This window comes from Drosophila eugracilis, unplaced genomic scaffold (genome assembly GCF_018153835.1).
Source record: "Drosophila eugracilis isolate 14026-0451.02 unplaced genomic scaffold, ASM1815383v1 contig_353, whole genome shotgun sequence".
Taxonomy (NCBI): Eukaryota; Metazoa; Arthropoda; class Insecta; order Diptera; family Drosophilidae; genus Drosophila; species Drosophila eugracilis.
The window spans coordinates 1766154-1793971 of NW_024573209.1; the positions used below are offsets into that span (position 1 = coordinate 1766154).

Consider the following 27818-nt stretch of genomic DNA (forward strand, 5'->3'; position numbering starts at 1 on the left):
GCACTGGAGATGAGCTCCGTTATACAACTCCTGAATGTGACATATTATGCATGCAAAAGGCAAACTGTTCATTCCGTTTAAAGTAAACTCTAGCCATATATCATTTTTTAGGCATCGGACCACTCAACGCAGTGCAGCATCATCAGCAGAAGACCACAAAGTCAACTCACAAAACGGAAATATGAGAAAACTCGTAAATAAGAAATGTCACAAAATTTCCATTTGAAAGGTTTTCTTTGGGTTGAGAGAGGGGGATAAAAGTGCAAGTATACATATAAGAGCCGACTAAAAGTCAAGGTCTGTCAACTCTTTACCGCTGCTGGAACATTTTAAAGCGGAATAAATAAATTACAAACCCGACCAATGAAAAGCCGAACCAAAATGGAAAGTAAATGAATCGGGAAATTTGTGTGGCAGCATTTCAATAAAACCCCCGAAAAACATCCACAACAAAAAGTGCAAGTTAAAGGTCTGAATATTGATGGAGCTGACAAGAGGGAAATACGCAATGACTGTCAAACTGTTCATTATGAAGTTGTCAATCAGGCGAGTGGAGAAAACCTTTTACCAAACTCTTTTGTTATTAAATCAGCAAAACTGTTGCTAATTGTACTTGAGGCAGGGTAGAGGGATTGAGGTGCATAGATACCCTGCTGAAAACCCTAACAAGTTGCCTGACCAAAGACGAAGACCTGAACTCCTGGGGTCCGAAACTTGCTAAACTGGCTTCGGCGAGGCTTTGGCTTCTTTCACATGGTCTTCGATTGCAGGTTTTTGAAGATCATGGTCCAGCGAGCTAACAACTTGTTGTTGTTACTCTTGTTGTTGTTGTCGCCAAACGCATGCCTCTCGGTATTTGTTGTTGCTGTTGTTGTTGTTGTTGGCGTTGCACTTAAGCGGCTAAAGATTTTTAAGGTTAATGCACTTGAGTTCGTTGTCGCTTCTTTGCTGACCAAACTTGGTCGGCCAGGCTGTAGTAACTCTGCAGTTTACTACTACCCACCACTAACTCCTTTCGTGATCTTGTCGCAATTTAAATTTTCATGCACCAATAAATGCGTAAATAATAATAATTATCCGTTAGGCTTTGCACATAAATTGCCAGCAATTTGCTTTTGAATCTCTGTTTTTATGTTTTCTCTTTCTCTCTTGATCATTTTTACTCTTTCGCGGATTTTGATTTTGACAAATATTACGCATAGCTGCGTTGAACGATGCCATATGCAATTCAGCACTTTCACTTGTTCACATCGCATGGTTAATTTAGGAGACAGATTATTTAACTGACTAATTTGTTATGAAAACCAGGGGGAGAAGACGGTCTGAAGGAAAGTGACTAGGCCGCAAGTTTATCGACATTGATTAGCGATACTGTAATTGTAGTTAAACTAGCTAATAAATATTCTTTATAAATAAGTAAATTAGTCAGAATTCTCTGAAATACATCTCTTGAGATGATATTTCCCTTAGTCAACTTCTACTGAAAATAAAACTAGTTATACTTTTCAGAGTAAACAAACAACACATTTTGCATGAAATCGCTTTGCATTAATTTTGCATCACTTTTCGTTGTTTATTCATACAAATCGCATAATAAAAACCACCGAAACGTGATTTTATATGCATATAAAACTATTTCTGAATATATCTGCATCCAAATGGGTCAGTGCTGTCAGCAACCGCTTGATTTGGGTCAAATGTGCCCACAGAATATTAAACAAACCGTTTTTTTATTTTCGGCAAAGGAAGAAGGAAAAAAAGAACAATAATTATTATTACCATTCGCATGGCAATAATAAAAATACAGAAAAACACACAAGAGATCGTAGAAACCCGAGAGGAAGTTGTTAATTAATACTCAAGACAAGAGAGCTGGAAAAACTTCTGGGGAGCTGGGTCCGTTGCTCGGACCTGGCAAGTCGGGTTTTTTTTAATTAAAAACTTGGTTCTACGGTTTTTACGTTTGGCCACCATTCTTTTTTATGCACGGGTAATTTGGTTACATTCGAGCTACTCCATCGAGGGTCATCTTTGAATTTGTTGTGTGGATGCCAAAAGAAGGGAAATATGGGAGGGCAAACTTACGAAACTTCATCTTTCATGGCTAAATATTTTGTCACAACTTACATGTCTTTGCCAGACTTTAAGATATATGTTTCACAGCCATTTTGCTTACCTGAAATGATAAGAAAATAAATATTTTATTAGTAAAATGGTCTTTAGGAGAGCTCTTCCCATTCAAAAGAATTTCCCATTTCCTCAATTCCACTCATTAGGAAATCATTTAGCGAGCTACTTTCTATCGATTAACCCGTTCAGATATAGACTTCCGCCCATTTCCTGTTCGGTTGCATCTTGTGCCTCTAAAATATCTCCCTGATCCCGTCTAGAAGTTGGCTTTCAGCCTGGCCGCATAACTCGAGAAAAAACATCCAAGAAACTAACCAGAGCGTACTGCCGGCATTTTAAGGGCAGCCAGGGTCGTCATGGCTATTTTTAAGTACCTGTGCGTATTTCTGCCCAAGTTTTTTTGTACTTTTTGCTTTGTATTTGCTTTTGGCATGCAATAAATTTGTGTTTTCTGGTCACTTGCAAAAAAAAAGAAAACCACGTTGACAGCTGTCAGTGTCTGTTTTTTCAAAGTATCTCAAAGATACATCGCGAAGCTGAGAGATTCACACTCGGTTGAATTGATTTCCCCCTTGATTTTGTATCCGCTACAAATCAAACTGCAACTTTCCAGTGATTGCGACAAATGTTTTCACTTTTCATTTTCCCAAACAAACAGCCAACGCATTTGACAGCCACGCCCATTTCCTCGGCAATTCAACTGCAGTTGATTGATGGATTGATGCACTGGTGCGAGGTAATCAATTAAATATTAACTGCCATTGTCAATCAGTCAGGCTTACATCATTGCATTAATTACCAAGACGAGCCGTGACTTTAATCAATCTGCAGTTGCCTCAGTTAAGCCAAGTCAACGAACCAAGAGCCGGCTTCAACCCAATTTCCTATCAATTGCCGTCGGTTTCTCTACTTTACTTTATCTTTTTTCTCCCTGTCATAACAACAAAAGCAGCTCTTTAATATATAATAGACAAGATCGAGTTGGAGAAATAAAACCAAAAAAAAAAGTGGAAGCTTTTGATTTAACCACTGCCTACAGCCACAACCATGGCCAATCAATTTTTCTGTTTTTGTTTTTATTACGGCTGCTGACCATTGACCAGCACCTCGACATCATCGATTCGAAGCCGCTGCTTAATCATAGTGGAGCAGAGCCAAAATCCAATCCAATCCAATCCACTCCACTCCAAGACCAAGACCAAGACCAAAACCAACTCGAACAAGGAGCTCGCTTCATTGTGCCACAAGCAGCAGCAGTCATTTTTTCGCTGCAGCAACAGAGTTTCCATGTTGTCGCTGCTCCGACCATTGGCAATCATTGAATCATTTCACCCTTTTCCCCCAGTATCCTCCCCGCCCACAATACTCATCTATCTTTCTATCTTTTAAGCCATCTATCTGAACGCCTGCCTTTGGTTCGGTTCGATTCACTGGCTCTGACCTACGATAAGTCTCGCTCTGCGCCTGATTATACTCGTAAAACTTTCGTATCCCCAGCCAGGGCATGCATAATTGCCTGCTCTGGCATTTTTTCTTTTTTTTTTTTTGGTTACCATCTGAGGTCTCGTTTGTCCGTAAACCTTTTCTTTTGTAGGTCATTGAGGTTGAATTTGGCTGAGATAGATGCCGATTTTGCATTTGTAATTGCAATTCGATGCAAATATGGGCGGATAGCGGAACAATTTATGATGATCAGTGATCGCTTTGGTTAAATTTGTATTAAAATAAATTGGAAAGTCCAACAGGACTCCAGCCAGCTGGAGTTGCAGGTTCAACCTAAGGCAAAATCAAACTTTTTACTAAATATTAATTTTCGATTTCACATCTCCTCAACCATTTCCCTAGCAGTTTCACAGCAATTGGCCCACTTGGTAACCGCCACCTGTTAACCACAAGCACACATTTCCCAATAATCAGAATAAATTGCCTAAGAATAATGAAAATCCAAGCATTGACTAAGAGCAGAAGCATCTAAATGGGAATAAATAGATACAAATCACAGGCGGACTTGATTTTTGTTAAGAGAACCGGCAATAAAATTAGTAAACAACCGGAGAGGTGGCACAGTCGGACGTGGGGTTACCTGATGTCTAAGTAAATAAATACGAGTGGGGCAAAAGCAGCAGGGAAGATCTAAGATCGTGCGGTGGCCCCCAAAAGATCAGCAGTTCGAACCCCACACACACACACAAACATATGCAGATAAACTATGTTAGCCAGACGCCATCGATGCCGCCGACCCAGTGACCAAGATCTAGAGAGGATGAGGCTGAAAACGAGGTGGAGAAAGGAATTCACATTCCCCGCAGTGTTAAGAATTTATGAGAATTTTCGTTTGTGCCCGGACGAACACGTAACTCGACGATAATGAACGATCATCGTTCATAACAGGAGGTGGAGATCATAAGATCTTTCTATCTAGAACGTGCGATTAATGGGAACAGTTGGCGGCTAGCTATTGGGTGCTGTGAGTGTGGTGTGGCGCCCCCTGGCGTTGAAAATTGTCATTGCATTGAAAATGAAAAGCGCCTGCGCGAACGAGTTTCGGTTTTTCCACCGTTCATTTTTCCTACCTACCGCCGGTTTTGCTTTCCTATTTTCGCAGTGAAATCGATATCGACGTCGATGTGTGCACGTTTTTTAATTTTCCCAGTGAAATTTACTTGTTGTCGGTTAGATGCATCTTCCAACTGCTAATATCGCTTTTTGTTTTTAATTTTTGTTTTTAGTTAGTAGTTTGCTTTTTCTTCTGTTCGCTAATTAGCGCTTCTTTCTGTCTATTTGAACTGCTTTCCAATTGAATTTTATTTTTTCATCAAACGAAACAATTTTCACGCGCCAATTCCTGGCATTGCTTAAACGGCACGTAAGTAAAAAGTTTTGTATTTTTAGAAATAAAATGCGAACACTTTTGGGAGATTCAGGGGATTACAGAGGAGTGTCAAGCAAAAACTGAGAAACTTTTAAGAGATTAGTTGCAACTCAAATAAAACATTAAAACAACAACTTAAGTGACTCATACTATAGTAATATAAGTAAATAATACAAGAAAGTACTTATTGCCATAATTGGCTATCCAGTAATGATCGATTTTTAACAATTCATTACGTCAACAGCTTCCTTTAGGTTATTTTCACCATCTGTTTTCTGCATTTCCTTAAGAACTTAGACAACCATCTATCAGCCGTAGTAGTCAAGTTGTAAATTTCCAACAAATTTGTCAAAAATGTCATTAAGTTGCCTAAGGGCCACCGAACACATTTGCATTCAAAAAGAGAACTTAAGCAGCATGTGGCACAAAATAAAAAAAAGAAACCCAGTGGGGCCACACATACAGCCACAGTCGAAGCTGCAACATAAACAAAACCGCCGCCAATTTATGACACTCCACGAAACACTGACAAAAACGAACAGATTTCCAAATGCAGAGAGAGAGCAAACCCCTAAAACTAATTGCATTTCCTGTCGGATTCTGAGGGGCAGAGGGGAACTTCCACAAAACGCATAAATTAACAACGAGCACAACTTCCGATAGACAATAGAACAAAATAGCTGGGAAATAAAATGGAACAAATGAAGCAGAAGGGAAATAACAATAACAATATCGAAATAGGGGAGAACAATTCGAATTCCATTCTTCTGAAAGTGGAAACAGCGTTTTCTATTTGGAACAAATTCCAGTCAACTCGAAGGGGAGTTGTCAGAGCCGTTAAACCGTGACGAACGGAGTTTTGACTGCAGTTCTTGCCCCCATCAGTTTTCCCGACTGTAAATGACCACCAGAACAGTGGCGTAGATGGGGGAGAACTAAAAGGGCTCTACTTTTTTACTTTCATTACAACATCCATTAATATTATGGCATTCTTGTGTCAGGAAGTGGTTTGTAAAGTGCTTTTTTCTGCTTTACGTTGTCATTAAAATTTATTTGGAATTTTGTAGATTTATTTTGGAGCTCTGTAGAGCATCTCATCACTGACTATTTTTACATTTATATCTTAAAACTATCAACATTTTCTCTCTATATATAGTAATCTCTAGCTATCTATATCTGAACTTTAATATCACTTGTCAGAGACTAGCACCCCCCTCAGCGCTTCTGCACTTTTGGATATGCCACATGCTGCACAACTCCATTGGATCCCGAAAGCGAGGGGAATGTTAATTAGTTCTGCCTTAGCTTGTTTATGTTGTTGTCTGTAGTTTATGTTGCTTAATTTTAATGCGCAGTGTAATTACATTCCTGACCAGCGTTGAACCTCGAACAGCTGTACCGCAGAGAACTCCTTTGCAACAATAAAAAAAAGCCCATTTTTTATAGCCCTTCTATGGGCTCCTCACAACGACAACATCCAGTATGAAACGGTTTAACACTATTAGTGTTTCTTCAACGGTTTTCTCGTTAAAATCCATAAAACGAAAAATACTTTCGAGTTTAAGAATTCGAGAGTCATTTGAAGTTGCTGAAGCGTATAAAAATTGAAAATTTGCATAAATTAAACGATGTAATTGGGGAGGAAAGGAAAGAAGATTCATTAAGATTCGGAAATATGAGCAGTGAGGCGAAGGCAACTATAAATAAAAGATAAAAACTATAAAAGTTTATGAAGTTTTGTTATAAAATTGAAGACTTAACAACTCAACAGTTAACAAACGATAATATCAATGCTGTCTAATAGAATCTTATATATTAGAAAAAGTATCATAACTTATTAGTAATTCTGAGCTTTTTGTTTGCAATCACTTGATAGCATACAACGTTACTTTTCCTCGCCTTGATTTGCAATTTCCTGTTTATTAACCAAACAATAATCATAAACAAACATAACTTTATTGCAATACAAAAACAAAAAAATAATGACGCATATAATCGTGCGTTTTTTAATGCATTTTCTAACCAGTCATGACTTCAGAACTGAAAGCCTTGACCACTTGTTAGCCAAGAAGACCTTCGAATGCAATTGCAACGTCATTTTTGCAGCTATTAGCTAACATTTCGATGGTATATATCTTTATTTATAGTTTGTTCCCTTCATCTTATCTAACGTTCAGTCTCAATCGGTTCTATAAAGAATCAACGCGTGGCACATTCATAGCCAACGGCCAACGGATTTCGTAATCTTCTCGCAAAATGTGGGTTGACTTGGGTTTTCGCTTAGTGTGTCAGTCTAAATATATAGTTGCATTCGCTTATTGTTTCGCTGCATTTCAATTGTGCATTTCATTCGAGCATTGCAATCTCAAGAGATCTATGCCAATTGTTGAAGAGTTGGATGGGCAGGTGGGTGCCAGAGCCAACACGTCGAACTTTTTTAGAAATGGGTTCTTATCTGGTGGGGATTTGTGGGAATGAAATGGATGGATGGGGGTTTGGGAACTAACAGAGAAGATTCCGATTAATCTTAAAAAGGGGTTCTTAACAAACTATACTATAGTAAAGTAAAGGGTAAATATGAAAGTGAAAACAAATATCTAATGAAAAGATCACACATTTCTTCATAACTCATTACTAAGAATCTTTTTCAAGCATCTCCACTTCTCTATCTCAGCATTTGTCTCAATGACGATTTCCATGTTTTATCTTTAGCTTAATTGTTGCTACGTGTAGGTTTTTATTTTGTTTTTTGAGCAAAAATGTTTGTTGTCTTGGGGTAATTGTTGCTTATTTGCCTGCATGCCTGCCTGCCAGCCAGTCTGCTGATCGTTTGACCGATCCGATCCGTTGCGCTCGGCTGTTGTATAATGTCAATTACTTGTGATTTACGACAGTTTAATGATAGACGGCTATACATACTCATAGGTTGCATGCGTTAAGGTTTTCTCTAAAGGAGAGGAAGGACGTGGGGGCCGTGCCGAATCGCATTCACATAATAGTTGCTACATGATGCGAGCTTAGCATGTGATGGATGTGATATTTCACCGCTCGAATAGTGTGTGTGTTCTTGTGCCCAGTGTTGCATGTAATTGGCTCATAAAACTTGGCCCCAAGAAAAAGTACAAAACGAGAGAATAGCCTCTTGATGGACACAGAGAGAACCTCAACTTAACTCCTTACCGAAAAGGGCAAATCGATTAGGCGGCCAAGCTCACTAACATTGGATGTCAACAACTTTTCTCATCAGTTAAGTGTCGAAGAGTGTGTGTGTGCGTGTGTGTGTGACGTAATAAAGTTAGTTGAACCTGAACTAAATCTGATCATGAATATGCACCGATGCCTCATCATTGGATTATTCATGAGGCAAGTCCAAAAACTTCAGGTGTTGGTGGCTTCACCGGTCGCACTAAATAACAATTAGCTATATAAGGTAAAAGCTTTTTTGTTTTATTTTTTATTTTTATCGCAGCTTGGCTATGTTACCCATTTGGCTAACGAGTTTTTTAAGTGGGGGCGCCAAAATTTCACTTTGAGTGCTTGGATGTTAGATGGACAGACAAATGTCGATAAATTAAATAAAATCCTTAAGCTACTAATCAAGTGGAAAATTAAATGGCAGTTTATTACATTCGCAGCAGATTTAAGAGGAAAGCTACCTTTTCAATAAACTTTTGTTTGGCAATATAAAAATTTAATTGTTACCAAAGCTGTTTTGTGTGCCGCAAGCTGATGGCTTTCATAAATTAATAAAATAATATAAACAAAATTTGATTTCATAAAAACCTATCATAAATCCATAAAAAATGACAAGAAAAGTAATTAGGTAACCAAAAGTTAATAATTTCTTTCGCTGAGATAGCCGCAAACATGAGTAAGCAGTAACAGGTTCTGTTTTAGGTTTTTGCAACATGTTTCTAGCCTTGCTCGTTCTTTTTTCTGCTGTCTTTCTACACAAGTCTGCTTTTGGCCTAAAGCTGAGAGACCGACCACCAACCAACAACTGACTAAAAACTACCGAAAGGGAAACGAACTCATTGAAATTCCCAACAGGTTGGCCGCGCGCGAATTGTGCGGAATAACAAAAGAAACACATCAACTCATTTCTGGTTAGAATAAAATAGAGAGGGAAATACATGAGCTATCATCTCTACTTGTAGACTTATACCTCCCACTTTTCACGCCCATTCTGACGCTTTCCCTTGTTTTCCATTTAAGGCGCCGCCTTAACACTAAGTCCATCAGAAAGTTAACCATAAACTGACTTGACAGCGGGTCACTAATAAAAAGAAAATATTGCCAAAGTCTTGAGCCATATAATGTGCAAAAAAGTTTTAATTAAGAAAAAATATCCTAGAGAAAAACTTTCAAACAGAAACTTTAAGGCTTATGGAAATGGTTGGGTTGAAAATGCCAAGGACCTGGGACAAAGGACCAGGTTTGTGGCAAGTATCTGCCAGTTGGCAGACAATAAAGTTGACACATATTGGGAGTGCCATACCCATTGTTTTTTTTATCGCATACAGGAAACGGGGGAAAACTCTGCCCGGGGTTATTACACTCCCTCTAGGCGAAGCAGAGCTTCTGATTTGTAATTGTTCTTTTTTTATTATTATTTTTATTATTCGCTTTCTATCTGCGTTTCATGTGTTTATCAAGCCGCAAAGTTACTGGCTGATTAGAGAGTCGCGACGCGTTGTCGTTGTCGTTGCTGTTGCTGCCACTTAGAAGTGGGTCACCCACCGATTTGTTGACTCCAAAGAGGCGGACACTTTATAAACTGCGGCACATATTGATAACTCCCTTTGTTGGCAGTTGCACTTTAGGTTGCATTATGCATTTGGTTTACAGTATCTCTTTTCTGTAGCACTTCTATTTATTGAGGAATTTACAATGATTAGTGGGTGTAGTGCTGATTCCATATCAATCAATCGGTTTCATGGCACTAGGTTAGTAGAGCAAATGGAGCGCAGACGTACCGCCTAGATAAGGTCTGATTTTTTAGGCTAATGGGAGATTATTGACCCATGCTGGCTATTTCGAAACACTCTGACTTGCGCAAGAACTTTATTAGCCATTCGATATGCTTCCCCCCCCACACACACGAACAAAATTCAATTAATTATTTTTCGATTCCCTTTCGGGCAACATGACACTCCAGTCAAACGGACTGCCAAAGTTCAACTCACCTTGTCCGAAAACAAAAAGGTTTACTCTTGCGCAATTTCTCAAGACGTCTGCAAAAAAGCATACAGACAACGGTTAGATAAATGCCAGACAGTATTACCAATCAAATAATAATAATTATTAATTACAACCCAGCGAGACAACTTGTTCTGGCAAGGCTATTAAAATTAATCAAAGTCGTTGCGTTACAACGCATTTTCCATGTACGAGATAATAAATTGTGGTACTTATTCTACCTGAACCGCATAAACAACCACTGCCTACACCCACCACCAGGCAAAACTTGTCAACTGTAACGCAGCAAGACAATCAACAAAAAATGCATAAATTAATATGGAAAAGAGTCTATAATATAGCTAGAATAATATCGAGTACTAACCACAGCAAATTGTCATCAAAATCAGGGTTACTTTTCGGAGAGAAGGCACATGTGCGTGGAGGGCGTAGGGAGTTCTCCTCTATAGACAGACTAATTTCATGCTCAGTGGCGCAGTATCTTTTATAATTGATAGAGGTTGGGGGCACAGTCAGTAAAAGTTACTTTGGCTCAAAGTGGTTATATGATACCACAGCAATCGCAACTTGGCGAGGGCCAGACAGAATTTCACAGACTGATGACAAAGTTTGCCAACTTCGTTAACTTTGATGTTGGACAAGGAGAATGTGATATAATATCTAAATTCGATATGGAAACACCAGATACTTAAGGTTAAATATTAGATAATTTAAGGTAATATAGAAATATAGTTCCTAATATCTAGGCTGCTCCATCAAGATATCTATTTTATGAACTCCATAACAATTTCTTACGCATTATCGCTCTTCCAACGACCTCCTTTCATATCTTTCTCCAGCTCTAACCTCAAGTTCATTAGCACCCTTAGAACGCCTCCCACAAAACTAAACTCGGGTAGTTACTACAACAAATTGCCAATCAACAACCCAAGCGATTGTCATTGTCCTCGTCGTTGTAGTTGTCGTTCGTTGGCCCCAAAAAAGAAAACGTATAGCAGCGACAATTTCCACGCCACCCACAGCCAATCCTCCCTTCTGGTGTAACAGCTGATGACACGCACTTTGCGTGTTTATTTAATAAATAAAAATTTGCATAAATTTGCCAATGTGAGCGAATCAAATTGCAGAAACGCTGTTGACATTTCTCCTCCTCTCCCATGATGAAGCGCTGACGCAAAGCCGACTAGAAATGCAAACAAATTTATTCAGCCATTCGTTTTGGCCTTGCAAAATGAAAAAAAAAAAAGGATTCATTGAGATAGAAAATCAGAATATAAAAGAATTTTCAGACATACAATAAGTCATAAATGGAAGATGGTTATATTTATGGGCAGCCAAAATGACTTAAAGCTTAACTGAAGATGAATATCAAATAACAAGGCATTTCATTTTATGATTCTCTGACATTTGTGGTGTATGAAGCTAAAGAATAATAACTATAATTAATATTAGTAATTAAATTTACAATCTTTTTGGCAATCAGAGCGATGACTCAGTCTCTCTTGAATCTTATACCACATGTGTACTCATCAGAACTCTATTTAATCCCAGCTTAGTAGACCACTTTTCTCAATCCATTAGCCTCTTCGCTTCAGAGTTCTTTTCTTAAGCCATTACCTTGAACCCAGCCAAGCCCCGAGTCTTATGTCAGCTCAAGTTACTCCGCATCTAGCCCCCACTCATCATGTAAGCGATCAATCTCCAAGATACTTTGCATCCATAACTCAGGCGAACTAATAACCCGCCATCAGATTTCTGGGCGCCCCGCTAAAGTGTAACTAATATGCGATCTTCGCGTTGGCTCATAGACCGTAGTGCCTTTTGATTAATGGATGCCGCTACTGTTTTCCGAAGAGGGAGAGAGGGGTTTTTATATATACAAAAGCATAGAAATTTATGCGCGTTTTGATTCGAGACGCACGACGATCACCACGGAGAGATCTCAGATCTCAAAACAAAGAGAAGAGCCAGAGGCGCAAACTACAAAATTATAGAAGACCGATCTCGATCCCATTCTCGTTCGATAGAGTGGGCTTTCATTTCGCTATATAGAGTTAATAGATTGGCCAAGCCGGAGTCTGTGTATGCATGTGCCTTAAACGGACAATCTTCAATGCTGAAGTTAAATCAAAATCATTTATCTTCCCCTCTCAGAGTCTAAAGTTAGAACCAAGCTGGTTTCCTTTCCCCTGCTCAAACTCAAACCTCAATTAGCGACAATCATTTTTCATTTGTTAGTAAAAAAAAAAAATATTACTGGTTATCTGGTCATTAAATCCATTCTCAATGTCAAGTCAAGCCCGACTGAACCACTTCCCAAATCATATAGTAAACAATACTCATTTGCCCAATTGTCAGTGCAATTTCGTATCTTACAGATACCCGTAATAGTTGTTGGTCTTGTGAAATATTCGTTATTATATAACGGGTTTTCAGTCTTTTGTTTCTTGGTTTTTTGCCTCGGAATAATTATGCCAAATATTCAAATAAATTATCAACTAGAACAATTGAAGGGGCGGAGAGCTTAAAGCGGCCGAACAGCTGCACAGTAGCTGCGATTTTCCAGCTTTTGTTGTTCACAAAAAATGTTGCACAAAAGTTTTACATGATAATAAATTTGGGTATGCGAGGGCGCGATAGAGGCAGAAATACGCGGCTATTCTCCTTTTCTTTCTCTCCTTAAAGTGGGCTACAGAGAGATGAGGCTATTGTTCGCTGGATTGGCTTACAATAAAGTTAGACTATGCAGTTTGTAGGGTGTCGGCTTGTCAGATGACAAAAGCGCTCAGAACATGCACTAATTTATATAAATTAGTTTATAGAGGAATGAGGAATACAGAATGAATGAGCTTAGTGGGTTTGAAGATCTTAACATCTTTAAATGATACATTTTTATTAGAATTTAAACTCTTAAAAAATCCACTTCATATAAGCTGTCCTTCTATACATCCTTCACAAATCATCCATAACATAACCAGAAACCATTTCGAAGATGATTAGGCCTTACCCATTTCCGGGCATTATCTTTTGCATATTGAAAAGGCCTTCGAGACACGATATTGGCGTGAATAATTATTCATATTCATTATGGCCATTAGCCATAATAATGCTAGTGAACGGAATAGTTTACACTTGTCTACTCGGCTTTTATCTTGTCTTTTCCCTCGATTTTCCCCCATTTACGGCCAATGGAATTTTTCTCCAAGAGTGGGACCAAAAAGAAAATGCAAATGCCTGGCGAATGCCAAACACTAGCCTTGGGATTGGATTGGAGGTGTCTTGTCTGTCTTGGCACTTGATTAAAATGCAGCGACTGCATTTCGATGGCCATAAGTACAATCTATGGGCGTTGCACTTGTGATAATTCTGAATCCGGGAATTGGCGGAAGTTTCGTATGAACCTAAACCAACAGCTGTGAAAAAAGGTGCGGTCTGGGGAACTCTATCCATCTTTGCTACCCTCTTTTCACAATTTCCCCGCAACTTTTTGTAGTTTGCCGCCGACCAGCTGACATATCAAATATTTAATTATCGCATGTTTTACCTTTAAATTTATTCTTTTGCGGTTTGTTTTTATATATATATACTTGTATATATATTTTACGATCGCTTCTCGTGTGCAATAACCTTGCCAACAAGAGCTCAAAAAACTTGACATGGAAGCATTTTTTACACAAAAAACAGTCAAAACTCAACAAAAAAGGAATAAAAGAGTCGAGAGCGCCATCTAAGATAAGTTCAAATTGGTGTTATTTTTTTGATGTTTCTCGTTTTTTATAAACCGATCTTATTTAGCGCGGCAAGCATGAAAAAGTCGCTCATTGACTGCTCTTGTTTAGCTCGATTTTATTGTACTCACATATATAGTATAGTATAGAGTGTAGTCGTGTTTTACGATGTTTACATTTCACTTTGTTTGCTTGTTGCGATTTATTTCGCTTCCTAGCCGCACAAGGCTGAGGTTGACTTTCACGCATCATGAAAACGTCCGTCCGTCTCGTCTTGAATTCCATTTCATTGCCTCCATTTACAGTTCTGTATTATTTTGTAATTCGAAATCGATTTCGCTTTGCAATTTGTGTGGCCATGCAAGGTTGTTTGACGGCTCACCGAATGTGATTTTCAGCTTTACGAAACATCTTATCGATAGCAAGGGGTATCAAATGATACGTTGTAATAAAGTACAAGACCAAGGTACTTCGAATGAGAAGTTTGACACAAAGAACTAATCTAGAGTGTCAGGTCTTAGACACTTTTCTATATAGTTGAGTTGAGTGCATTAAGAATGTTTTTTTTTTATAACAGGAAATATTTCATGACGCATTTTTTCCCCATAACGATTTCTGTTTCATTCCACAGCTTTTAATAGCATTTTTCCTTATCACAATGCCTCGTTGCCTACTGTTTCTAGAATTTTACATTGAAATATAAATGATTTGATATCGAGAAATGGTCAGAAAATAATAAACAAAGCTGCCATGCCATATTATCGCCTGGAAACATATTGCGACGCCAGCGAAGTCATAGAAATGCGTTTTTAATTCAATATTTGTTGGATTTATTTAAGAATGCAATAAATTGCAATTATCTATGCATACATAATTCCTAGCCCAAGATAAAGTCAGATGGAGAAAAATGAGTCTAGTCTGAATGGATTCACTTGTTATTCAGTGCGCAGCTATTTGAATTTGATTATCGCGCAGTTTTAAATGCGCTTGAAAAGCAGTTTAATGTCTGACAGATTATTTGCATAGAAGTTCTGAGATGCGGAAAAGAGAATCTTTTTCCTATACTATAAGATATAGGAATTAAGAGTTGCTTACCTAAAAATTACACTTTCTTGAGATGGACAGTTTCTCACTATATGTTCTTAGCAAACATGAAGATTTCTGTAACGACAAGAAGTGTTAATGATATTAATAAAAAGTTTATGAATCAATCAAGAAAATAAACATCATAATTCTCTTGCCACCCCAATTTCACGACCCACTTATGTCACTTCTATGCCGACCTTATTCCCACCAGAAACCCCTCTTTCTTATCACTTTACATACATTTTACTGTCCCCTAATATCAAACAAAATACACATTTAAATTACGAAATAAAAGCGGTAGAAATTCCCCATCTAATACCATCTCTACCTTATCGAGGTGCGTGTCTGCAGCGTAAATATTATGATAAGACTGATAAGGGAAGGGTAAATCAAATCTGCGGAATACCAACTTGCCTAATCAGTAATTGGGGGCGTTCAAATGAGTCAGTGGGCTGATAGCATGTGGGAATCCAAATTATTATCACTTTCAGGGCTTTATTCATAACAACAAACATGACTGTGTCTAGAATTCCGAATATTTCTATTAGTTTAACATTAAAAACAAACAATTTAAGCTAAATTAAAAACAGTTTTAATGATATATCAATGAAAAACATATTAATTATAGTTTAAAGCAACTCACAATGACTGCGTTAATCAAAAACTGATTATCAAAACGTAAAAGCAACAAAGGAAAAGCTAAAGACAAGCAATAAATTTACAGCTTAATCGCAGATATTGCCCCCGCTTATAAACACAAAAAGGCAAAAATCGAAAGTGTCGACGGACTGGGAAACATTTTGCAAGGCTCACAAATCTTAAGATCGTCTTGGCTGTGAATCACGCCAATATATTTTTTTTTATTTTTTGTTTCTTTTAATAATTTGCATGCTTGGGCAATTTTTCATTTTATATTTACGCGGAGCTTCCTTGGTTTCCTCATATTGTTTATGTTTGTGAATGCAGCTGCCAAAGACAACCAAGCCCCTCTAAAAAAAACTCCATAAATTTTCTGATATCCTGCTATTATTTATGTTTAAAAAAATGTTTGTGAACAAGAATTCATTTAAGAAATTATGGAAAAACAAGAAACAATATGTATAAACTGTTTTTCCTCTTCTGCAAATGTGGGCTCGTAAAAAGCGCTACAAAAAAATTGGCAAGAGAAAGCGCCAGAGTAAAAACACAAATGATAATATAGCTCAGCTGGTCCGGCATCTCGGCAGCTGTATTCCGATTTTGAATCTATTTTATGGACAAACGAATGGTTTTCTATCGATTTGAGTGTCCGCACATAAAGTAAGGCAGCCAAATAAATTCAAATTGAAAGCCACTTCGACTGCTGGCCATAAAAATAATAATAAATCATTGGCCATCGCATCGAAGACGTAATCAACAGTGTGAAGATCATTAAATTAATATTATTATTTTGGCTTTAATTATTGCCGTTCGACACTTTCTCGTCGACACTTGCACTCTGGTTACGAAACAGTTCTCCAATCCAATTGACACTTTGGACAATGCCAAATCAGAGCGTACTCAAAACAGACATGGCAACAGTGCTTGCCAAGACGGAAAATCCAATTAGGAAAATCGCACAGCAAAGTCAGCAAAGCGCGTAAAACCCGAAAGACCCCAAAACGAAAAATCTACGAAAAGAAGCGTCACTTATCTACTGGAAGACAGAGAAAACCCCAAAAAATATATAAAAATCCTAAAAAATAATAGAAAACACTAAATTTCGTTTCTGTCTCAGTGCAGCTGCTAATTTAACAACAGACAGTCGGAGAGAAATATGATTAACCGCAGAGTAACGATACAAAATGGGTGTTGCAACTCGAAATCCAAGTGTGCAATTGCCAGGCCAAGAAAACTCATAGCCATTGCATGATTTTTCCACTCATAATGAAACTGAAAGCGGACAACCGAAAACAACAACCCCAACTGTGCTGCGAAAAAAATCTCCACAACAGTTTTGGCGTAAATTAACGTAAAATACTCGAAAGCAGTTACCCCAAGACACCCAGACACATTGTACCAGCCCCCAATGGAGAGTGAGTTTGAAGTGCGGATTGCTGTTTAGCTTGGCAGTCTGTTTTTTTTTTCTGTTTTCTTAGCCAAACACACCTTGATTTACCTGCGCACAGTAGTCTCCTACCTCCAATCTCAATCTCCTGGCTACCGATCCCCCAAATCTGGCCAGCACGATCATTATGAGGAATAAACAGCATCTAAACGATTATGGTTTGCCAACTGCCAACTGGCAACTGGTAGTAGTTAAATTTGTCGCTGGCATATCTACCATCTTAAAGGTATCCTTAGGTGTTCAAAGCACGTGCACGCTGCTGTTCATTTTGATGGATAGATAGCGAAGGTAGCAGACGGCTTTTAAAGTGCAGTTAAAACTGTAAATACTCTTTACAGCGAATTAAAAATGGAGTTTCGAGCAATGGTTTACTTTACATAATGAAAGTCAAATAAAACTGTTGATTACTCCAAAAGATCGTGCATGCAAGCCAATTTTAAAATATATATTAGTAAGTAGTTAAATCTAAGATATCTGTGTATTGATATCAATTCACTTGTCTTGCCGGTAAGACCCAATAAATAACTTTTACCATGAAACTTCCTTTTCAAAAACCTAATTTCTTAAAACTTTTCTTGCCAAATCAGCCAAACTTAAGAAATGGCTGAAAGTGTGTAAGATATATACACTCATTAACAAACTATTTGATTCCTCATTACCAACAACCAGCGAATTCGAAAAAAGATTGCCAAAAGAGGTAAACAGAGGCAAAAAATTTAAAGAAATAAAACACTTTCTTGCCTGCCATTTAGCAATTTCCAAAACACATTTTTACTAACAAATAAAAAGGAAAAAAACTTAAAAATAAATGTTAAAAATTACAGTGCGCAGCGAAAACTATTTTTGTGTAATTATTTTATAGTTTGAATTTCTTTCGCAGCCCCTCTAGAGCCACTTCCACCCACTTTGACGCCTATCTTTGAGGTGAATTGCGAGTTTGTACGCCTACTTTTTACATCATTTATTATGTGGGCAAACTAATAATAATGAATGCCCATTGGGTCCAAAGGGGGGAGTTGTACATATTCAGGGGGTGTTCAGACTGACTGGTCATGTTGCATGTTTTCAAGTGGCACGCTTCGTTGATTTCTTCTGCGTTTGTCGAATCACTCGGCTGCAACCAAAACCAAAATCTATGATTCAATAAATCTCTCTTTGAGCCCATGTTTTGGCTTAAGTAGCCAGCTTATGGCCACTATACCTTACCTATAGATACATTTATATACATTTATCTATATATATTGAATATCTGTGGGCGTCTTCAGCCATTTCGTGAGCCCCGATGAGTGTCAAGAACTTGTCTTGGCCATAAAGAGAAACCGGCAGAAATGTGCACCAAATGCAACAGTCAAACAATTTTGATTTTAGTTTCAGTTTTTTCTCGTTTTTTTCTTTTTTTTTTTTTTTTGTAGCAAAAAGTTTAACCAGTTTCCCCACTAGTTGACAGTTGGCAATTGAAGTCTTTTTACGGCAACTTGCAGAATGAGGAATACGTTAACTGGCTGACAGCCAAACGAAAGAGTAGGCCGCAGCTCAGCCAAAGGTTGCGATCATGGACCATAAGCTGGTAGAAGCTTACTAAATAAGTTAACTTTGTAAGACATTATCTTTTTATACAACTTGTAGCTTCTCTTTTAACGAAAAGCCTAAAGTCAATAAACTTTGGATCAGGTTAGCCATCCCACAATCAAAACACTGCAACCATAAACATCCGATCTGAGAACAAGTTCTAACTGATTCAGCACCACGATCTGCCAACTGATAACCCCCACAATACCAATTGCAAGTATAAATTCTTTGGCTTGAAAAGAACACAAACAAATCAAAACTAGAAGTGCAGCAATAAATGAGAGAGATACTATATATATATATATACAAAAGCTATAGCCGCAGACTCAGGCGACTTTCAACACACAAAAGCATCGCCTATGAACCTGGCAACCGGTTTGGCTCCTCCATATAGACAACAAACAAATAGTGTAAAAAACTCAACCTGAGAGGCCATAAACCAAACGAGCGAATCGCAAAGGGCAGGCCGCTGAGTACACAATTGGAAAAAAGCTTAACTTAAAGATCAAAGCGATCTTTGACTTATTTCAAACTTTTCAAAAAGTAAAAAAAACCTAAAAGATGTCAGCAATTTCATATTTGATTTTATCAAGGAAACCTTTATAAATTTTCTACAAGAACCTATTAAAACATCACCTTTTCTTGTACACTTTTATTTTCAGTGCACAAGTACTACCAAGAACTACGAGACTTTGGCCAGACTTAAGATACTCGCACTTTTGGGGTAGATACAAAATCGAGTTTCTCCGGCTTGGAAAGAGCAACTCAAAAAAAAAAAAAAAAAAACAAAACAAAATCCAGGAGCTTCGGTAGAGGCTCGGGCCTTTTGGTCAATGACTGAGGAGGTCTGAGCAGAGAAGAACACAGTTTCCCCTGTTGGAAACAGTTGACTTGACCATCATTATCATCATTCATTTTTCATGGCTGAGTGCCTGGCAGGCAGTTAGCTCTGATTGTTTACAGCTGCCGTAGTACAAGTTAAAAATCTAAACTGGTTTCCAGCCCAGCTGTTAACCCGGGTCCACAAGCCCCAAGAAACTCAATATGCCCAGCGCACACACAGGATGCAGACAGCCGTCAAGTGGCTTGGCTGGTTGACCAAGGAGTCCATGAGTCCAACGAGTCCAATGAGCCCATTTGGCGAGCGGGTGCGGTTGGATTCGACTTGACCCAAAACGCTGCTCGAAGACACCGTCTTTTTTTTTTTGTTTTTGTTTTGGCCTGGTCTGCGGGTAACGAAATGATTAAATTCTCGGGGCTTGTCTTTGTTCTGTTTTTGTTTTTGCTTTTTTGGTGCTGCCTGCAACTCATTATTTTGCGGTTGAAGAACCAACTTTTGTTATGGCGTTCAAGTGCATAAACATCTTCGTCTTCGCCTGGTTTAAACGGTAAACGATATATACTCAGATGTTGTTGTCATGGCATAATCTCCGAGGCATTAATACAAGTCCCAGGTCTTAGTCAGAGATCGCCAGGGAGATGAAAGCGGTTGGGTTCTTGTGGGTGATGAAATGTGATGATCGTATCTGCTGGTGACCGCAGGGCTGGGGGAAGCAGTTATGAAGAGGAAGCTAACGGAACACTGTTTTTTTTTTAAGTTTATGGATGAGTGTACAGAGGAAGAAAGTATACAAACAGTGCGTATCATAAAGATTGAACTCGTTTTAGATATTTAAAATCTATATTAAATATTTCCAAGTAACAAATCACTTTCTTTAATAAGTTAAAACATTAAAAATATATTTTATATATTTTTTGATCAATTTAAGAATGACCATATACATATGATACGCACTGCCTGCAAATGATAAATTATGAAAATTTCTTCTTTTTCAGGTTTCTTTTTAATTGCAGTTTTGGGTCAGTCCAGAAACTTCATTTTCATTTCTGTCAGTTATAATTAAACTTAATTTGGTACCCCCAAAAAAAAAATGAATTTAAAATTTCAATTAATTAAGAGAAGAGATGAATGGAGTTTAATTCAACAAGCAGCTAATCAAATCACAGAGCTGAGTCATGGTTCCTCTACTCTTTGGAAATACCAACTACACTTTCTGGAATCTGGTTGAGAAAATCCAATCCATATCCGATGCCAGCCCACTAACCTGGCTTAAAATATGCAATTTTTTCAATTAGCCGCCATTTCCATATTCTTTGACAAAATTCGTTGGAGGAAAAATAAAACTTAATTAGGCGTCTCTCTCTTGTTTGCCAGTGGGCAGCCCACTGCCCCCCTGCCACCTGCCCCACAACCATCGATAACGCCTCGTCGAGTGTTTGAGCAGGTTGTGTAATCTTTTCAGCCAAGCAAACTTGGGCCTGAGACCGCACTTTATGGCTAATGCTAATTTGAAAAAACTACAAGGAAAATCAAAGGAAAAACTAAGAAAGGCAGTAAAAAATAAACATAACTTTCAATCATATTGTTTTTAAAAATGCCAAAAAAAAAAAACATAAATACTAATTAAACATGTTTCTTGATTATTTTTATGCTAAGGTTGAACGAAACTTTTAACGAGTCTTTGAAAAGTTTCACCTGAACTAATGAAGTTCGGTTCCTCGCCCCGTCTAGACAGAAACCAATGCCAATCAGCCTTACTATCTGGCCAAGGTGTTAACATTAGAAAAAAACACAAATAAATTAATAATTAAACAGTAATTACGACAGGGAGAAAATGCAAATCACAAGCGACTAATTACAAAGAATCTTACGACAAAAGTGTAAGTGATAATTAGGAATAGAGAGGGAAAATAAATCAAAGCGTCGACGATGATTAAGACTTAATAACACCTTTTAAAAACTTTTTGCGATTTCACTTTTTCTAATGCAGAAATACAAAAACACAAACAGAAAAACGATTCAGACTTGACCCAGTTATCAGGCAAGTGAGTAACTCTGAGAACTAAATGAGATTGAAAACCAAAGTATCCAAAGTACTTGACGCAGAGTTTTTACTCATCAGCAAGTGCGTTACGCCCTCGTGCGTATTTCTCTCACGACCAAGACCCAATTTCCGATGACAAAAAGAAAACGAATTCTCATTGAGTCAACATATTGAATGTCTTTGCGTGGTCTCGATTACAAAGGCAGAAGCCAGCCAGCAACATCACAAAACAAAGATCTTGGCGACAATTATAAAACTACAAACATGTGTATGTTTCTTCTATAAAAAAAATAATACTGGCCTCAAGCACGCAAATCTTGTTGGCCATTTGCCTATGTCTTTACGCCCACTCAGCCGGCAGTGCACTTGAAGTAGTTCATCAACAGTTGCTGCCACCACCTACGAAAAATGTGTGGCTTTTCAACATGGAAAGTCCATCGAAGGTCTCCTTTCCCTATTTGCCATTTAGCATTGGGGAAAATTCCTCGAAATCTTTTATGAAAATATAAGTTTAACATTGAGATTTAGACACTTAAACGTGCTAAAACATAATTGGTTGTCAAGTCAAAGACTTTCGTTAATTAAATAAGTGCGTGGATGATGTCGTCTTCATAATCAATTTCAATTGAAGGTGTCAAAAGCTGGGCTCAACTGAAATGGAGACTGACGTAGGCTGGCTTAATTGTTTGCCAGTTCGGAAATTGGCCTAGAGAAGGTTTTCTGTGCTTTAGAATTTTGTTGAGTGGGCGGGAAATCAAGGGAGCTAACTCATTTAAGAGAAAATAGGACAAATACTTTGATTTAAATTGCATCCCATTGCTTACCTTTCTAAAAGGTTTTTAACTTTTATTCCATCTTAATCACTGTTGAATAGACTGATTGACTCACCGAAACTGCAAATAGAAGACGGGAAAAGGGAAATTAAGAGCTGGTTCTAAGTAATTTGTGATTAATTGTTTTAACAAAGTATTGAAGTGCTAAAGGAAATGCCATTTTCATTATTTAACTCAGATCTACAGTAATCAAGTCACGTGTTGCACTTAAACCTAGAACCGAATGCATAAGTTTAAAAGAAGAATTGGAACACAACCATTAGCATTTATCAATGGTTATCTGCCCCGTTTATCTTTCTAATCTTTCCTATACATTTCATGCAAATTAAGCATTAAATTTACATAGCCTGTTTCTCGATCACATAAAATATTCACCTACAAAACAGCGACACATGCTACTAGCAATTAACAAAATGTTTCTGTTTTGTTTATCGTTATCAAGCTTCGAGATAAAGAAAAACTATAAGTTGATAATATTTCAGCACCGATAAGAACATTGAGTGCTTTTGAATAAGAAGGCAGAGAGAATTTAGCACGGAAGTAGCACGTTTTTCAGACGTACTCGTATAGCAACAATCAGCTGATTCTTTCCAGTAGTTTTCTGAGCTTAGGCTAGATCAAGAAACCCTATAAATACATAGAAAAGCGACGCGCTTAGCATTTATAATATGCAAATCTTTTCTATACTAAATTCTCAGAGAACTGTGACGCACTTCTCTCTCGCATTTCTCAATGCTAAATTTAACAATAGAAAAAAACAAAACCTATTACTTTTTGCGTGAGGCTCTCAGCACAAGTTTTTGTTAAATAATCAGCTGATCAGAGAGTCTCTCGTCGGACACCTGCTCTTTTCCGTTTGGGGTTTTCTCATAAGATTCATCTTAAAATTACGTGGAATCATAAAATTTGTCACCAAATTTAGGCAGAAGTTCGTAAAGACTTTGCCTCCAGCTTTCTTGGCTTGAGTTGATAACAAACCTGATTTCTCATCAATGACGTAGAAACCTTAATCTGAATCGGGTTTTTTGCCATGTTGGGACTATAAAGTTGGTTGATAAGACTTTGGTTATCTGCTATATCGTCAAGTTCAATCATTCCCTGACTACAAATATCGTTTTTCTTTATGTTACTTTCAGTAGTCTATCAAATTACCGATAATAAACTGTTATATGGCAGATAGAACTTTGAGTTTTGGGTTTTCATTTTGATAATAACAAGGGTGTGTGTTTTTAGAGGTATAAAGACTTAACAGTTTGTACTTGAGAGTCGAGTATCTAAGAATGGAATTTTTCTTGTTTATTCAAGGGGCTATATTTGTTTCGAGTGCTCGACTTAGTTTGGAAACATCAGATTGAGGCAATGACCCAAAAAATAAACATTCTTCGGGTAGGTCTGTATTTGATTTCAACATAAACAACATAAACTAGTATAGGATATTAGAAAATCTTAGATATTTTTGTAAATATTGAAAAAGATCGAATAGGTTGAGACCTAATCCAATGTGTAAACTTTCCACCTACATCTCTTCTTAGATGCTTCACTTATTCTTCGTTCTTAACAGCCACTCAGCATTTTCAGTTTGATAGTTTTTCTTTTTCTTTATTGCCACATTTCATGCAAATTGGTTTGGCCCCTCGAGGGTTGGTTGGTTGGGGTCACCTAACGGCTCTTTCATCGCTGCTTATTTGAGCAGACCCAAAAAAAAATATATATGGAAAAAACTAACTTGACTTCTCTTGAGACGAGGCCGCCGCATAAACTTTTGGGCACTTCATAATAAAAAATTGCGCAAAACAAGGTAAACAATGAAGAAAACTGCAAAATAAATACTTATAATAATAACATTTTAGGGTCCGTTAGGAAACCCCTTGTGGGGCCAATATGGGTTACTCTTTTTTCTTTCGTTATGACACTTCACCCCAGGCCGACTGACGAAGATCCATATGCAAATTTTGCTGCTCGGCGTAGGAACAAACCGAATCACACCTGAGGGCATCGCATAATTGTGTCGCTGTGAGTGAATTTCATTAGAATTTCTGAGGAGGCTTTCGTCGCAAAAAATCCATTTAATTTTCTGCCCTGAATTTGCATAGGCTGATGAGTTCTGCTTCTTTGTCAAGTAAATATTTATAAATATGGAAATTGGAGTTAAGAAGGCACAGACAGTGATTGCCATTCCCCCTGCCTACTAATTTATAAACTAAAGAGATCTTTAATCATTTAGCTTTCAGCCTTCAAAACTATTTGGCTACCAAATTTTCGAAATACCAAAAGATTTCCTTTGCCTTGAGCGTTTGAATTTAATTAATTGCGTTTCTCGAGACCAATTAGCACCCAAAGTAAACTTTCGAATGCTGAAATGTAAAGATCATTCCGATAACCTTCTCATGGAAATGAAAGATGAGTTTCGGAACCCGAAGTGGATGGGTTTTTCGGGGCTGCGGGCCAACACAGAACATTGCTTGAGTGAAATGGAAAGCTGAAAGCAAAACAAAACGCCACAAAACGTGTTGCAAATTGTATGCAGGCCAAGAGACTCTAACCGAAAACAAGCACTCTTGGAAATGATTAACAAAAACCGAAAAGATTAATAACAATGGTTAAGAGAGCCGAGACAACAGCACGTTGATTAGCAGCCGGCCCTAGGGTAACAAACGCTGTGGAAAGTATCTGAAAGATGCAAGAAATTTCACTACCCCCTTGGTATCTCAATCTGAGTTTTTGATTGACAAGCTTTTGGTCGGTTTTTATCTTTATTTAGCGCCACAAATTGGTTTGGCATTAGAAACTAGTCTGCTCTACAAAGTTCTTCTGTTTTTTAGTCTCTGTTTTGGTTTCCACATATTGATTGTTCTTGAAATATGTTTGACTTTGAAAAGGCAGAGGCAAGAAAATACAAAATTAGAATACGAAATCCGTTTATGCCTATCCTCGAGCAGAATCTTTGAGTATCTACTCAGAGCAAAAGGTCATAAAATCGATATTAGCTTTTAAAAATATCATTTACATGGCGTTTTAAGTTCATATATGTATCTAATGGTTTAGAAATCTCTACAAAATAGCAAAAAGCTTCATAGATTTCCTCACATTTGATAACAGGTGTCATCATATACTACAAAATTCTCTCATTCTAAAAAATAATCTCATCTGCCGGCCGATGAATTATAAACTTTTTGTTTATAAACACTCGGGGAGCGCTTTTTAAGAGAGATTAGCGGAAATTTGTCAAAAAGTGTGATATAATACTAATTTCAGCGCATGATTGTACATTAATTCAGGCGATAATTTACACTTAATGTCAATGTACTCGGCGAATATGTAAAACAGAATTAATTTATATTGTTTTAAATGAAATAATCAGCATCAGCTGAGATCGCTATTAAAGATTATGGGTTTGCTAACAAAGTAAAAATAAAAACAATTCACTGTCATATGGGGAGGTTTTGTGTTTGTTATAAAGTAAGCTAATACGAAACTTATCTGAGTAATCACACGTGGATTTTTATAAACAACAAAATTATTTAGGTTTCGGTTTCTTAGAAGTTTCTGCTTCGGTTGTTTCTTTTAGTGATACTTTCAATGTAAGAAGAATAACAAATAAAACAAAATAATAAAGATTATAATATATTTTTTAAGATTTTATAATATATTTCTAATATAACAAAAAACCTTTCCACATCAAGTAATTTGATAAGCATTTCCCATACTCAAAAGTTAAGTACCTCTCCAACTTCCCTACTTTGAAACTCTCCACTCATTTACTTCCTTAATGTCCATTCATATTGTTCTCTTCAATTGAAATTCCATTTTTTTACCTTTATCCCATTTATCCCTTAACTATCCAATACCCCTTTTCTGATTTCCGTTACTTCTGTGCTCAGATTTCAATGGTTTCGCCGCTCTCAACTTCTATTTATTGCCAAGGACATTATTGCAAAAGTTCTCGTGCACGCACACGTACACACACTCTCAAATTCGCATCCTTGATGCTGCACAACTCTCTCTTGCTCTCTCAATCTCTTGCTCTCTCTCTCGTTTGCGACATAAAAAAAACTTCGTTTTTGGAGTTTTGTACATAGATCTCTCACAGCTCTCGCATTATTGTTGCTTTCTCGCGTGGTTGGGGGGAACAGAAAACTCCACGAATGTGTATACCTTTATGACAGACCAAAATTCACATATAATTCGTACCTTCTTTCGTCTTTAATCTCCGGAGCTCTCTGTTTTGGTTTCTGGTTTTCTCAACTTATTGCACACCAAATCACCGAATTTCCTGTTATTTCTTTGTTAGCTTTTTGTTAAACTGTTAAACACTTTAGCATTTATTTTTCTGCAATGCTAATTATTACGATTTAAGTGGTTACAATAACTTGCAATTGAATTTGATTAATTTAGCGGGATTTGTGTTTGCTTGCTATTCCATTCATTCAACAAAAATCGCGATTGCCTTTTGATTTACCGTTGCTGCGACGAATTACACTTTTGACTCGCGAGTTTTAGATTTTATTTTTATTTATTATTCGATTTCGATTCCGTGTTTTGAACGCCTGCAGTTCTCCAAAAACGAGACTCAAACAATACGCCCGAACAGAAAAAATATTGAACCTCCGCTGGTTTTTTCCAACTCGTCCGTTTTTATTTTTTGTCTTGTATTTTCGCTTGACGGATATTGCTGAATTTATCAATAAAGTCAGAATTCCGATTTTTAAATTTTTATGTTTCACTTTTTTGTTTGTTTAAACATGAGAATTGCCAATGGACTGCGATTTCTTGGACTGTATTTTCAACAATTTAGCTGTCTAGAGCCGCTTCTTGAAATTTGCCCGAACTTTTCCCGGCCGAGTTGGAAACCCAACTGTATTGTATTGTGTTTGACTAACAAAGTCGAAGCCAGTTCGTCGTTCGGTCACCCATCTCTTACTTTATTTCGGTCTCTCTTCTCTTTTGTTCCATACGCAAGAGTTCGAACCTCTCACCGACATCGCACAGTGGAGTAACAAAAAAATAATAACATAATTGGATCCCAATATGTTAAAAACAATTTTTATATTTTCATTCAAATATTTTTACCTCTTTTTATTTTTTAAAGAAAAAATTCTGTATAATACACTTATAATACATTTGCACGGCTCACTTAAGATTACGCAGGATTTTGATACACCCCACTGTACAGCTATAGAGTATCGAGCATGCGAGAGAGAGCGAGTGAACAAGTTCGAAACAAACATCGAAGCGTTCGCATTAAAAGAGAAGAGAACGGGCTTCGCACAAGCGCGATAATTTGAACGAATGAAAGGCAAAAGCAAAAACCGAATTTGAGCAGCTGCAAAGCAAAACCAGAAAACAAACGCACCCCAAGCAACAGTGATGCGACAGTTTGGCGAGTAATAAAAATTAGGTAAATTAATAAGGATTGTTATGCTATTAATT

At 37.4% G+C, this 27818-nt stretch overlaps 1 protein-coding gene across 5 annotated transcripts in view; it reads right to left on the bottom strand.

Annotated features, from left to right (window-relative positions):
• The window catches only part of LOC108105799 (dual specificity tyrosine-phosphorylation-regulated kinase 2), a 50343-nt gene extending 23110 nt beyond the window's left edge, over nt 1-27233 (bottom strand). Inside the window, exons 1-4 of one of the 5 annotated variants that reach the window (XM_017212532.2) lie at nt 26580-27233; nt 22444-22448; nt 15025-15090; nt 10189-10236 (exon numbers count right to left, since the gene is read on the bottom strand). The gene's annotated coding sequence lies outside the window, so the exon portion shown is untranslated. Of the gene's footprint in view, nt 1-10188; nt 10237-15024; nt 15091-22379; nt 22399-22443; nt 22449-26579 lie in introns of those variants that run through there. The other 4 variants (XM_017212534.2, XM_017212531.2, XM_017212533.2 and 1 more) reach the window with 4 other exon arrangements.
• Between the last annotated feature and the right edge of the window lie 585 nt (nt 27234-27818).